Source organism: Lissotriton vulgaris, chromosome 1_1, assembly GCF_964263255.1.
Source record: "Lissotriton vulgaris chromosome 1_1, aLisVul1.2, whole genome shotgun sequence".
Classification (NCBI taxonomy): Eukaryota; Metazoa; Chordata; class Amphibia; order Caudata; family Salamandridae; genus Lissotriton; species Lissotriton vulgaris.
The window spans coordinates 101,814,046-101,827,239 of NC_141685.1; positions in this window are offsets into that span (position 1 = coordinate 101,814,046).

Consider the following 13,194-nt stretch of genomic DNA (forward strand, 5'->3'; position numbering starts at 1 on the left):
TGTTTGAAGTAGAGAGCACCTGCACCCTAACACAGATTAGCTATGAAAAGGTGCCCGAAGACCTAAGGGCCAACAAAAAGAAGGTGGGAAAAATGAGGCAAGGGCAAAAAATCACAGGGAAAGACCACCCTAGGGCTGACAGGTCTAACATGCGTCCCCCCCAGCTGAAAGTGGGGAGAGCTACCCAACCTCTAGGGAGTTCTCGTCACTAAGGCGGAAAAACCGGGAGAGATCGTCAGCATTGGCGTGGTCAGCTCCGGGCCGATGTTCCACCCTAAAGTCCATCCCCTGTAGGGAAATGGACCACCTTAGCAACTTAGGGTTTTCGCCTCTCATCTGCATGAGCCAGCGAAGGGGACGGTGGTCGGTTTGAACTAGGAAGTGAGAGCCAAAAAGGTATGGCCTCAACTTCTTCAAAGCCCAGACCACAGCGAAGGCTTCTCACTCGATGGTACTCCATCGCTGTTCCCGAGGGAGGAGTCTTCTGGAGATGAAGGCCACAGGTTGGTCTTGGCCATCATCGTTGTGTTGCGACAGCACGCGCCTAAGCCATGCTCTGAGGCATCTTTCTGCTCAACAAATTCTTTTTGGAAGTCCAGAGTGGCCAGCACCGGAGCGGTGCACATCGCGCGCTTCAGTGTTTCAAATGCCTCCTGGCAAGCAGCTGTCCAGATGACCTTGCGTGGCTGCTTTTTGGACGTCAACTCGGTCAAGGGGGCCACGATGGTGCCATATCCCTTGATGAACCTGCGGTAGTAGCCAGTAAGGCCGAGGAATGCTCGGACCTCAGTCTGAGTTTTGGGGGGCTCCCAGGCCATGATGGTCTCAATTTTGGCCTGGAGGGGTTGCACCTTACCTCCGCCCACCTGGTGTCCCAGGTACACGACAGAGCCCTGTCCAATCTGACACGTGCTAGCCTTGATGGTGAGGCCAGCGCGCTGCAACGCCCGCAGCACCTCCTGGAGATGCTGCAGATGGTCCTCTCAGGTGCTACTGAAGACAGCTATGTCATCCAGGTATGCCGCTGAGAAGGACTCCAGGCCAGATAGCACCTGGTTCACCAACCGCTGGAAGGTGGCCGGAGCATTCTTGAGCCAAAGGGCATCACTCGAAATTGGAAGTGACCCTCGGGGTGGAGAACGCCGTCTTCTCCTTCGCTCCATTGGCCATGGCAATCTGCCAGTACCCTGATGTCAAGTCGATGGTGCTGAGGTACTTGGCTGCTCCCAGCTGGTCAATCAGCTTGTCTGTCTGTGGTATCGGGTGAGCATCTATCTTGGTGACAGAGTTCAACCCCCGATAGTCCACACAGAACCGAAGCTCTGGTGTGGTGCCCGGTGGAGCCGCTTTCGGCACCAGCACAACCGGACTAGCCCACGGGCTGCTGGAGGGTTCAATCACTCCCAGCTCCAGCATCTTGGTCACCTCACCCTGGATGCTGTTCTTTACTTTCTCGGACAGCCGGTAAGACTTGTTTTTTACTGGCGGACTGTCCCTTGTGTCCACATCATGGGTACACAGATGTGTGATTCCAGGCGTGAGGGAGAACAGCGAGGCGTGCTGCGCCAATACCTGGCGGCAGTCCCTCTGTTGTTCTGAGGTCAAGGATGGGGAGAGGACAACTCCCTCCACTGAACCATCCTTTTCCTGAGCCGCTAGAAGGTCAGGAAGAGGCTCACTTTCCTCCTCTTCGCTCCCATCCGTCACCATGAGGAGAGCAAGCTCCGATCGCTCATGGTGAGGCTTTAGGCGGTTGACGTGGAGCACCCGATGGGCTGATGGGGGGTCTTCAAGTCAACGACATAGGTGGTCTGGCCTCGATGCTCCACAATCTCGTACGGACCAGTCCACCGGTCCTGGAGGGCACTAAGCTCCCCAGGCTCCATGACCACTTATCCAAGAGGTGCTCTTTCAAAAAAAGGTTATGCAGACCCTCAAAATCACGCACCTCGCTGCCACGCACCCAACCATTCAGAGCCTTACGGGCATCCTCAAAAAAATCCATCCCATTCTGCGTGGACAGCTTATGGCTGCCACGGAACCTCTGGCGATACCTTTCAGGGTTGAGGCCAAAATGCTTAATAAGCGCCTCCTTCGTGGGGGTATACCTAAACTGGTCTGCCTTTTCCAAATACAGGAAGGTGTGTCCCTGACGTCAGGAGGTATATACCGGTACAAACCACCTCCCCAGTGTTTCTCAGGCACCCCATGGGCAGTCAAGGCCACTTCATACGCCTCCAACCACCTGGCAATGTCATCCCCCTTGGTGTAGCTCGCTATCACCTCCTTGGGTAACCAGAACCTGGGCTCCTGCTGAGCCTCTGGTACGCTGCCACCATTAGGACTCCCTGGTGCACCCAACTGTAATGCTCTCAGCTCCATTTCTTTGGGGGGAGGGGCAAACTCGGGGCCTTTCCCGGCCTTCTGCCCTCCTCCCCGGGGGTTACCTGGTGTTTTCGGCCCTCCGGGGCCCTTGCGTAGATTCAAGGCTGGCAGACGGGGCTTCCGCCCTACGGGGGCCTCACTCGGCCCAACGCGGTGCAGGGAGCAGATGCGGGGCGCCGGGAACGAGTGGATTCACTTGAGGGGAAAACCGGAGGGGGGCTCTCCTGCTTCATGGCCCCCTCCGCGACGAGTCCGAGCTTTCTTCGGGGCTCCAGACACGGCTATGGACCGGGGACCAATCAGGGCAGGGGCCAGGGCTGTAACAACCAATCACGAAGCCTGCCTCGAGGGCACGCCAGCCAGGACCAATGACTGCGCGGTGCTCAGAAAGGCGGAGCGGAGGAGCTCCCCTGTCACGTGGGGCGGGAGCTGGCTTCAGGCCGCGGTAGATTCCGCTGACAGGATTTAACTAGGCCCGGGGACAGGGGCCTCCAGTGATGACCCAGCCGGGTCGATGTTCGTGGCGGCGGCCTCCTCAGAGCTCTGGAGGCCGGCGCAAGGATGGTGGAGTCTCGGGTCGGGCGCGGCCCTCGCGCACACAGCGGCGACCCTCTCCTGACACCGAGGGCCGCCCGGGGGCAATTCCGGCGCTTCACTAAGCGCTACAGGTAAGCGCTCGCCGGGGATCAGGGCGCCTGGCGATGATCGCGCCTGGCGGTCTCACAGCGCTGCTTAAGAGGCACAGCAGAGCGGCGCTAGAGACAGTTCTCGGGCCAGCACCAGCAGGATCTCTAACCAGGGCAGATTACAGTGCTACTGAGGGACGCAGGACACAGAGCTGGGTTCGCATGATGTGGGGCACTCCCAGCAGCTTAGCAGGGCCCAGGGTAGGAGCGCTAGGCAGTGCAGGCAGTCTATGATCCAGCGCTTGGCAGCGGGGATCAGAGTACAGTGCTTTCCAGATGTTTCAGTCAGGAATGCAGGTAGTTCATTCAGGGCAGCGCTGGGGGCACAGAGGGGAGACAGCACCAGTACCTGGTTGATCCCCCAGCAGTCTCCGGTCAAAGGCAAGTAGTCTTCTTGGCGCCTGGGTGATTCTGCGCCCTTGGATGCTGGTTACTTGAAGTGCAAGAGGGGGGCGGGGGGTTGAGTTGAAGGCTTGATGAGTTTTTGCTCAGTCACTGCAGATGGACCCTGGGGTTCCCTACCACTGGGCCAGATCAGGGGGCTAGCTTAGGACACCACACCCAGCTTAAGAGGCAGCACCTAAATCCTGTCATTCCCAATAGCATAGGTTCCTAACTAGGCCCTCCCGCCTAAAACTCCCGCGTGGGTTCCCCAGGTCAGTGATGCCCCAACTGACTAGAAAAAGTTCCCTCCCTTGCTTAAGCATGCCCAGGTCAGGTGACCACTCTCTAAGGTGGCAAAAAGCAGGTCCGCCTTCCTTCTGGAAGGTTCCAGGAGCTTCCCCACTCTACCTATGGACAGGGGATGGGTGACTGGCATTGCAATATTGTATGGGGATCCAGCCTGCTCCTGGCAGCTAGGGTGCTACACTAAAAAGACCACGCTGCAGTAGCAGGGGCCAGTGGCAGCCATGTTTGAAGTAGAGAGCACCTGCACCCTAACACAGATTAGCTATGAAAAGGTGCCCGAAGACCTATGGGCCAACAAAAAGAAGGTGGGAAAAATGAGGCAAGGGCAAAAAAACACATGGAAAGACCACCCTAGGGCTGACAGGTCTAACATGAGGCATAAAGCCTCCTTCATAGCGGGGTAGGATAAAGTACCTGCTGCTTCTAAGGGTGCCAAGACATCCCTCCCAGAGGCCTCAAAATGCTTCCACAAACCTGCCGCCCAATTCTTCTCAGGCACTTCATTCATCTTCAAGGCAAGCTCATACGATCTAAACCACGCATAAATATCCTCACCCCTCTGATAATTCTGTACCAGATCTTTTGGTATGTATACTTTACCCGCCTGTACTGGTTGTGCGCTGCCACCATTAGGACTGGACTCCACCTGTTTAGCTTTAATGTCCAGCTCCCTCATGCTCAACTCATGAGCCAACTGAAGTTTCTTCTCTTCAAAAGCAAGAGCATTCCTCCCCTCCTCCGCCTTCTTTTCACTTTCAAGGCGCAGTCTCCTTTCCTCTGCTTGGGCTTTGAGTTTAAAAAGCTCAATCTCATGGGCCCTAGCTTTCTGATTATCCTCCAGCTCCTCTGGAGAAATAACCCTACCGGAGTGGTTGCTGCCAACCCTAGACCGTGGCCTATTCACTGGCAAATCCTCGGATTCAAAAGCATTCTCCTGTGTGCCTCCCTCTCCAGTAACATCTTCTGGAACAGCATGTTTGGCCTCCCACCAGGCCCTTAGAGCCTCCTGTAGCTCTTCCTTGTTTGAGCTGCCCTTCACTGGGCATCCAAGCCGTTTGCAGAATTGCTTCAGCTGCTCCTTTTTATAGATGAGCAACTCCTGAATTTCAAATTCCAATTCTACTCCTTCACTCACAGCTTTCTGAGACATGATGCTTCCTAGACTTTCAAAAATAGGTTTCACCAAAAAGAAAAATCTTGTGCAATCTGTGCTGCTAAACTAGACTAGTGATGTACAAGAAATCACTGCAAATATTAGTTCAAAATCCACACCGCTGTCCAACAATGTTAGATCTGGGGGTCTCTAATTGGCAGAGGTAAGTACCTTAGACCAAGTAGGGACCCTTGCTTCTAGTCAGGGTGAAGGAATACACACAGTAGATAACCCCTGCTCCCCCTCTAGGTAGCTTGGCGCAAGCAGGTAGGCTTATCCCCAAGGCAATGTGTATAATAAATGCACTTAACACAAACGATGATCCCCCATCCACCACAAACTGAGACCACACAGGTAAGTATATTTATAAAAATATAACTTTATCTATTTGCAGCAATTAGAAATCAACGATACACAATGATTGCTTCTTTATGAAGGGATGCACTTAATCTTGATGGTTGCTAGTAATCAGGAAGTTCTTGTATACAAAAATAGTCTCTAGTCTCTGAAATCAGTATAGAAAAATAATGCTACTGACTTATTTCAACGTAGCTCTCCAACTGCTTTGTTACCGTAATGCCAGTGTGTTATGGGCTCAAGAATCAGCCCTTCGAAATACTGCGCCCAACAATGCGAGCGCTTTTCCCCCAATGGCTTCAGGCGCACTGCCCCAAACAGAGCAGACTCGCCCCCATCCCCAGCCGGTCCCAGCAGCCCTCCGCCCGCTCTTAAATCCACGGGGAGCGGCGGGGAGCTAGCTTGGCGATCCGAGCAGGGACAGACAGGCCAGGGGCCGGGGGCACTCACGGCGCTCCCTCGGCGAGGTCGGGTCGATCTTCCCCGGTTTCGGCATTCACCACGTGGCTCTCGATGAGGATGACGCCGTGGACCAATCCGGTCGCGGCGTTCTTGGCAAGCCTCCACACACGCCCGGAAGTCAGCCAATGGCAGTGCGGCTCCCGGGGCAGGCCTGCGATGACGCGTCCTTGGCAACCAACCACAACACGGCCTCAGCGATGACGCTACGGCGCACAGGCCAATCCCGTTGCGGCGTTAGTGAGGGGGCTCGGCACTCTCCTCCAATCAAAGAGCAGTGGGCTCGATCTTCACTGCCTCGGTACCAGCAAGGTACGGGGCACTTCGTAGGGTGTTTTCTGACCCCGGGCCGCGGTGGTGAAACTGCGCACAGGTTGCTTCAGTGCGCCCTGCACTGGGAAGGCCCACAAACCTTCGGTCTCCACAAAATACGTGTCGATGAACACATCGACTTTACAGCACGGCACAGCAGCTGGTGGGCAGGCAACACGCAGCGTGGCGCTCTCAAGCCAAACAGAGGGCAGCCAGCGCTCCACACCGGCAGATGATCGATGGTCTAGGCAAACAGCTCACGATCTCTGCAGCACACAGCAGGGCTTTGTAGTCTCTGGTAACCTTTCTGTCCCTGAGTTACCAAACAGGAGGCCAGCTCTTCCCAGGCCCTTGGAGATTCAGTTTAGGAGACACAGCACACAGCAAAGTCTCTGGAGATCTAGTAAGCAGGGTCACAGCACACAGAAAAGTCCCTCTTCTCCTCAGCTTCAGTTGGTCAGCAGAACAGGTCAGCCCTTAGAGCACACAGCAAGGCAATCTTCCTTCAGTTCTCCAGCAGTCCTTCTTCCAGCAGAGGTTCCTCTTGATTGTAGAATCTGATTTTCTGCTGTCAGGGGTCCTTCTCTTATACCTAGGCTGTGGGGTTTTAGGTTTAAACCTATTTTAACTGAGAAAACCCCACTGAAAGAAAAATAGCCCTCACCGGTAAAAACATATAAACACTGAAAAAACACCTGCACAACCACAAACTAAATGCCATTCAAAGAAAGGAAAAAGAAAGTGAAAGAGTCATTTTGTTCTTACTGAAGGAGTCCATAAAATGTAACTTTGTTTTACAAGCTAGCAGTAAGAAAGACTGGCTAACATTATTCTGCTTGAGTTTTATTCTTTAATGATGCCACAAAAATATTGTTTTTTCTTCCTTTTACTTTTTTCAGTTTTATGGCCTTTGGTCTAAAGATGCAGGGTTTAGTTTCATGTTTTAGGTTTAGTTTAATTATTATATAAACTATAGAGAATCAGGACATATCAAACTCACATTTGATATTTTGGCTGCATTTGATTCTTTCACTGATAGGTAAAATGGCTAGTTTCATAAAAATCTTTCCTAATATGTGTCATCACATTTGCCCACAGAGAATGGGTAAACACCCTTAATATATCAGACCATAGTTTCTAGTGGGTCAGTATTGATAGTAGGGTAATTGCCATCACCTCAGGCTTTAAATATTAAATGCAAGGTATAGTGACAAGTATATATATCACCAAGCATCTGGGATAGTGGTGAAAACGTGACACCAGACTTCTGGAAAATATGGAACGCAGTGTCACTTGTTATGCTCTGCAAAAAAGGTTCTTTCCAAGTTCAACAAAGATTGGAGTGATATTGTTTGTATTTGTATTGATTCAGCTACGTAAATAAAAAAATGTGTGTGATGACTTGTCAAAATTGATACCCGAGCTGAAGTGATTCCCTGTAGGAGATCCTTGCCACTTCTTAGATGGTATGCTGAAAGCATCTTTACAATCTTCAGAGTTAATGAGGGATGCTATTGACTTTTTAGTCCATTCTGGTGCACTGTTTTCTTATGACCAGGAACTAAAATGCAAATATTTATCATTTCGTGCTTTATGTGGCATCAAAGAAAGACTCATCGCAAATGTGCCCCTTAGCTGACGGTTCTCAGCCCAAGTGGCTATGAATGCTGAGAGGGCCTTTTCTCAGAAGTTTACATGGGAAGGAAAGCGCAAGCGCACATGACCAAAGACTCATTGAAGAAGTATTGTATGGTGTGCTACAATAAGATTAATTTGCAAAAATCTCTTTGGACCTCATATACACTATACGTACACTGTCTATATACCATGTTCTTTCAGTGCAGAAAGCAAGCAATGATGAAAGCAAAACGCTCCGTAAACACCGGAAAAACACTTTTTCTGTTGTTTTTAGTGGCGTGAAAATGTGTAACCACTGATAACAACTGTTTTTTAAGATATTGAAAACACTGAAAAAACCCCACCAGAATTTCCCAAAAATAGAAACTGAAAACAGGACAGCCTACTTATACCCCTAAAAGTCTTTGAAGTTCTTTGAAGTCTTTGTGCAAGTGGGCCCTGAGCCCGGTCTAAACCAGTTCTGGGTGTTGCTGGGGCACTGGGGTTGTCCTGGCTTCCTTCTTTCTTTCAGTATCAGGGACAGAGGTGACAGTCGCCCAGCGGGAGGTGGAGCCAGCATTGTGGTCAGGCAGGCACAGCCCTAGTCACTCCCAGGTGCTATCTCCTCCCACTTCTTTGGCAGCAGATGCAGCCTTTCATCTAGGGGCTGACTCAGACAACCTCCTGGGGGCTCTGCAGCCCCTGTCACCCTCAAACCAGACAGTCAATCCACAAACAGTCCCAGGCACACAGAAAGGTTAGACAAGAGAACAGCCACTTTCTAAAAGTACTATTCTCAAACACAGAATTTAAAAACAACCATTCCTAAAAGATGTGTAATTACGTTCTGAGTTCAGGGATATCAATCACTAATGTCCCATCTTGTTCCTATGGGAGGATAGGCTGGTATCCATTGGGACCAGACTCCCCCATGTTAATCTATGGAGCAAGATAACCTTGCAGCAGTGAGCACACAAAATGGCTGCTGCTCACTACCAGAGCATGTTACCTGCACTAGTACATGCTCTACCTTACCCATGCACTGCACCCTGCCCAGGGGTTACCTTGAGCCTTCCATAGGGGTGACTGATGTGCACAGACAGGGAAGGGTTAGGCCCAGCCAGTGGGGACACTGGCCAGGCTGACATGGCTGTCCACTGACTGCACACAGGCCCTGCGCTGGCAGGCCCGAGACACCACTTTAGGGCTACTTATGTGGGTGGCGCAATCTGCGCTGCAGGCCCACTAGTAGCATCTGTCATCACCAGACCTGGCACACACAGTGCACTTTACTAGGGACTTCATGGTGATACAAATATGCCAATCAGGTATACCCAATCAATATGACAATTTACAGAGGGAGCACTTACACTCTGACACTGATCAGCAGTGGCAGGGTGTCCAAAGCATCTAAATCACCAAAAACGAAATCCAGCACAGCATCAAAAATACAGGAGGCAGTGGCCAAAAGGTGTCAGGTCTAACAGGCGCGCTGGGTGGAGATGCGGTATTCTGTATATATATATATCTATATATATATATATATATATATATATATATCGTCACAAACGTCACACCCATTAGAGGAGCCTCAGGAGACAGTTGATGCCTTTTATCACAGGATATTAACAGCGCAATACAGCAACAGTGTCACTTATCAAAAATAAAACCCAACGCGTTTCAAACTAAAAAGTTCTTGGTCACGGGTTAAGGGAGTGCTGATGGCAGAGTTGATTGGAAACACCTTAATAGGTATAAATTGGCTCCGCCTCTATTCGCGAGTGCCGTTAGGCATGCTGAAGCCTGTAGTTCCGCTTTGTTTTCCCACAGTGGGTACTGCCATTGTTCACCAAAGTAATCCATATTTACAACCTTTGTAGGTGAAAGTAGACTCTGAGGTACTTGAGCTGCACGTTGATTCAGTCCTGTGTGCAGCCTGTCTTCTCTGTGTGCTCAAACAGTTCCAAGCACTAGAGCTGCCCCAGATTCGGCAGTGGGCTTCCTCGCGACCGGGCTCAGCCGCCAAACACCGTTTGGTGAACAATGGCAGTACATCAGCACTCCCTTAACCCGTATTTTTTATAAGTGACACTGTTGCTGTATTGCGCTGTTAATATCCTGTGATAAAAGGCATCAACTGTCTCCTGAGGCTCCTCTAATGGGTGTGACGTTTGTGGCGCTATATATATATATATATATTTATACGTGAGCAAGCCGTGAGGTGAAACGCGTTGTTTGTTTTTGCTGCCAATAAATCTCCACAGCACAGCAGACTCTTGGTGTGTCGTCTACGTATTTTCTGGAATGGAAAGCGTGTGGTGAAATATATTGGGCTTCCGGGGCCCCTGGGACGACCCACTCGAGAGCGGGTACTAGCCTGTACCGGGAATCTGGGCTTGATATATATATATATATATATATATATATATATATATATATATATATATATCGTGATCAAGGGCAACTGCCCGAAAAGCATCGTCTGCCACGCTGCTGAACTCTCAGGAATATAAATATCCTTTGCCATCATTTGGGAGCCAACCGCTACAAATTCAACAGGTTTTCCCCACTCCAGGGGAAGGTTTGGAGTCGCAGAAAAAACAGACTTCAATCGCTTAGTCTTGTGAGAATTTTCTTAATTTATTTCATAAATCCATCGGGGTTTCAAAAACAAAACTGAGGTACATAGGCAGTACCATCTGTGAACTAAAAAAACGTATCCTCGAGCATGTCCGCGCGACTGTACATAAGGACAGAGGCAATGCAGTTGCCAAGCATATGGAATCAAATCATAACGGGGACTGGAAACAACTGCGGTTTTGGGGCATTGAAACCATGAGCCTCTCAGCCAGGGGTGGCCACAATGAAAAGCTGTTACGACGCAAGGAGTCAAAACACCTCCTTGGTTTCAGAACTATGACCCCGCTGGGACTCAACCAGTCGGAGGAACTTTATATACACTTGTAAAAATGAACTAAAACTGACTTTCAAATACTTCCCGCCTACCATGCATAAATTTTAACATTTTGTCCCTTTTACTTTACCTTCCCTCACATTTTTCACCTTTGTTCTAGGCTCACGTATGGGAGTATGTACCTGGCATTCTTACATGATAATATATGGAATAACAATGCCCACTAGAGGGCCTTATTTTCTGAAAATTCTTAATTTGAGAATAAATTGTATAATTGCCAACCTTTTGCCCACCGGAGGGCAGTACTCCTAAAGACACTGTTTTGAAAGGGAACCGACACCGACACGGGATATAATCATATGATTGCCCCGTTGTGATGGTTACAAAGAACTGTTAATTGACGACTATAAAGTAATAGATCGCCTAAACTACCAGTCCCAGAATGCTAGACTCTGATTAATCTAACCCAAGGTTAAAATGGCGATTATGACACAACATATTGCCTAAACTACAAGTCCCAGAATGCTAAGCATGTTTGTAACACACCATGTGACACAGGGGGCGTAATGGGTATTGTTGTTGGTTCCTTAAAACTGTTGAGCATCATTCACTACACTGACCGTGATCAAGACAGCGGACGCTGTCGAAACGCGTTGGCTGTTGTTTTGTTTTTGAAACCCCGATGGATTTCTGAAATAAATTAAGAAAATTCTCACAAGACTAAGCGATTGAAGTCTGTTTTTTCTGCAACTCCAAACCTTCCCCTGGAGTGGGGAAAACCTGCCGAATATATATATATATATATGTATATATGTTTATACAACATGCCCAGAGCATTGAAAGGGAACACAACTGCGCTCGGCCAAAAATGCAGGCTGCATCTCGGCTCCAAATATATCCTTTAGCCAACGCGTTTCAAGGCACTGAGCCTCTTCTTCATGGGCCGCTTTAGGAACACAGGCTGACACTCCGCATTTAAATGCATTTCCGGTGTTTTTTCATGTACGCCCTCAATGGGCGTGTGCATTTCAAGGGTTTGTATTGATGCATGATGGGTGTCTGAGTTTTAAATGCCAGTAGGTTCAGCTTGTAATTTCCTTGTTTAAAAGCCTTTTATTCAAACCTTGAGTAGGTGTTAGAGTCTCGTTGCAGCTTTCATCAGCATATGGAACGCAGTGCTGTAAAAGTCTCGAGTCGTTCGTGACTGAAGCCTCATTCACCTGGAAACGTCTTTAATCCAGCTGACGATGGTTCTCCTTTCCACGGCAGGGCAGCCGTGCAAGTAATGTTTATACAACATGCCCAAAGCATTGAAAGGGAACACAACTGCGCTCGGCCATCCGGCAGTGAAAAATGCAGGCTGCATCTCGGCTCCAAATATATCCTTTAGCCAACGCGTTTCAAGGCACTGAGCCTCTTCTTCATGGGCCGCTTTAGGAACACAGGCTGACACTCCGCATTTAAATGCATTTCCGGTGTTTTTTCATGTTCGCCCTCAATGGGCGTGTGCATTTCAAGGGTTTGTATTGATGTATGATGGGTGTCTGAGTTTTAAATGCCAGTAGGTTCAGCTTGTAATTTCCTTGTTTAAAAGCATTTTATTCAAATATATATATATATATATATACATATATATATATATATATATATATATATATATACATATATATATATTCACTGAAAAAACCATAGGTTTTACACACGTTATAGTTAGGAAGTAGCATTTGAAAAACCTATGAAATTCACTGAAAAAACCATAGGTTTGACACCAGTTATAGTTAGCTGGAAATTTTACTGATATAAAACCAATGAAATTCCACGTTATAGTTAGTTGGACTCACTATAACTTGCGCGTGTAATGCACTGCTGATGACGTCACATATTACATCACTCATGACATGGTCAGTGACATCACTCATGACATCACTGATGACACCATCCTTGTGAGAAAGTGACAGATATCATTTCAGTGTAATGTAACACTTGAAACACATATTCAAAAATAGAAACTAACATTTTCAAAAAAATTGAGATACCTATACCAGTTACAACAACCAATTCAGTAATTCCAACATTTATATAAAAAACCACTAATTCACTAACAGTTCTATATAGTCACTCGTATATATGCTTACTGATTATATATAGTGATACAGCTATACATCCTATTATATACCGACAGACATCCAAAAGTAAATCACACACATATTCACACTTGGAAATAAACTAAAAAACATCCATTTATTTACATATACAGATATACACACACTAACACCTTACTTCTAAGTAAACTTTCACTTACTTACTCTTTTAAACAATCACTTATAGAAACACATACTTATTTAAACAGGAACTCTTTCAATCTCTCACTGTCACATACACTCAGTTATATATATCAATACTTACATAAACTACATTAAAACATATGTGGTTACTAATAAACACACTAGTGAAGCAGGTATTCACTCACTAACACACACATATACAAACTCAGCCATCCATACAGTCCTGCACATCCATTAAGACACTTATTTAAACATTTATTTTTCCATCAACCTCTACATATACATATATAAAACATATTTATTTTTTAAAAAGACACACATTCACTGAATAGTGTC